This window comes from Tenrec ecaudatus, unplaced genomic scaffold (assembly GCF_050624435.1).
Source record: "Tenrec ecaudatus isolate mTenEca1 unplaced genomic scaffold, mTenEca1.hap1 Scaffold_196, whole genome shotgun sequence".
In the NCBI taxonomy this organism is placed as follows: Eukaryota; Metazoa; Chordata; class Mammalia; order Afrosoricida; family Tenrecidae; genus Tenrec; species Tenrec ecaudatus.
The window spans coordinates 340,903-343,174 of record NW_027458243.1 but is presented as its reverse complement, the minus strand read 5'-3'; positions in this window follow the sequence as shown (position 1 = coordinate 343,174).

Sequence of the window (2,272 nt, the reverse complement as noted above, 5' to 3'; positions counted from 1 at the left end):
CAAATGCCCGCTAGGGAACCCACATAGTCCAAGTGCCCGTTAGAGAACTTACATAGTCAAAGCCCTGCTAGGGAACCTACATAGTCCAAATGCCCGCTAAGGAACCTAGATAGTCCAAGTACCCGTTAGCTAACCTAGATAGTCCAAGTGCCCGCTTGTTAACCTACATAGTCCAAGTGTCCGAAAGGGAACCTACGTATTCCAAGTGCCCATTAGGGCACCTAGATAGTCCAAGTGCCCATAGGGAACCTATATCGTCCATGTGCCCTCTAGGGAACCTACATAGTCAAAGTGCCCGCTAGGGAACCTGCATTGTACAAGTGCCCTCTAGTTAACCTAGATAGTCCAAGTGCCCGCTAGGTAACCTAGATAGTCCAAGGGCCCGCTAGTTAACTTACATAGTCCAAGTGCCCGATAGGGAACCTACATAGTCCAAGTGCCCAATGAGGAACCTACATAGTCCAAGTGCCCGATAGGGAATCTTCATATTCCAAGTGCCCGTTAGGGAACCCAGATAGTCCAAGTGCCCATAGGGAACCTACATAGTCCAAGTGCCCTCTAGGCAAGCTACATATTCATAGTGCCCGCTAGGGAACCTGCATTGTCCAAGTGCCCGCTAGTTAACCTAGATTGTCAAAGTGTCCGCTAGTAAACCTACATAGTCCAAGTTCCCGTTAGGTAACCTAGATAGGCCAAGTGCCCGCTAGTTAACCTACATAGTACAATGGCCCGCTGGTTGACCTAGATAGTCCAAGTGCCCCCTAGTTAACCTAGATAGTCAAAGTGCCCGCTAGTTAACCTAAGTAGTACAAATGTCTGATAGGGATCCTACATAGTCCAAGTGCCCGCTAGGTAACCTAGATATTCCATGTTCCGGTTTGCTAACCTAGATAGTCCAAGTGCCCGCTAGGTAACCTACATAGTCCAAGTGCCCATTCGTTAACCTAGATAGTCCAAGTGCCCACTAGGTAACCTATACTGTCCATGTGCCCGCTAGGTTACCTACATAGTCCAAGTGCACGTTCGTTAACTTAGATAGTCCAAGTGGCGCTAGGTAACCTACATAGTCCAAGGGCCACTAGGTAACCTATAGTCCAAGTGCCCTCTAGGTAACCTACATATTCCAAGTTCCCGCTAGATAACTTAGATAGTCAAAGTGCCCGTTACCTAACCTAGATAGTCCAAGTGCCCGTTAGGTTACCTACATAGTCCACGTGCCCGTTCGTTAACCTAGATAGTCCAATTGCCCGCTAGGTAACCTACATAGTCCAAGAGCCGGCAGGTAACTTAGACAGTTCAAGTGCCCGCTAGGTTACCTGCATAGTCCAAGTGGCAGTTAGCTAACGTAGATAGTCCAAGTGCCCGCTAGGTAACTTCCATAGTCCAAGTGCCCCCTAGGTAACCTCCATAGTCCAAGTGCCCACTAATTTACCTATATAGTCCAAGTGCCCGCTAGGGAACCTGCATCGTCCAGGTGCCCGCTAGTTAACCTACATAGTCCAAGTGCCCGCTAGTTAACCTAGATATTCCAAGTGCCCACTAGTTAACCTACATTGTCCAAGGGCCCTCTAGTTAACCTAGATAGTCCATGTGCCCGCTAGAGGACGTACATAGTCTAAATGCCCGCTAGGTAACCTAGATAGTCTAAGGGCCGTCTAGTTAACCTACATAGTACAACTGCCCGATAGGGAACCTACATAGTCCAAGTGCCCGCTAAGGGACGAAGATAGTCCAAGTGCCCGCTAGGGAACCTGCATAGTCCAAGTGCCCGCTAGGTAACCTAGATAGTCCAAAAACCCGCTAGTTAACCTACATTGTCCATGTACCTGATGGGGAACCTACATAGTCCAAGTATCCGCTAGGTAACCTACATAGTCCAAATGCCCGCTAGTAACGTTCATAATCCAAGTGCCCGTTAGGTAACCTAGATAGTCCAAATGCCCGCTAGGGAATCCACATAGTCCAAGTGCCCGTTAGAGAACTTACATAGTCAAAGCCCTGCTAGGGAACCTACATAGTCCAAATGCCGGCTAGGGAACCTAGATAGTCCAAGTGCCCGCTATGTAACCTAGATAGTCCAAGGGCCCGCTAGTTAACCTACATAGTCCAAGTGCCCGCTAGGTAACCTAGATAGTCCAAGTGCCCGCTAGTTAACCTATATAATCCAAGTGCCCGCTGAGGAACCTACATAGACCAAGTGTCCGAAAGGGAACCTACGTATTCCAAGTGCCCATTAGGGCACCTAGATAGTCCAAGTGCCCATAGGGAACCT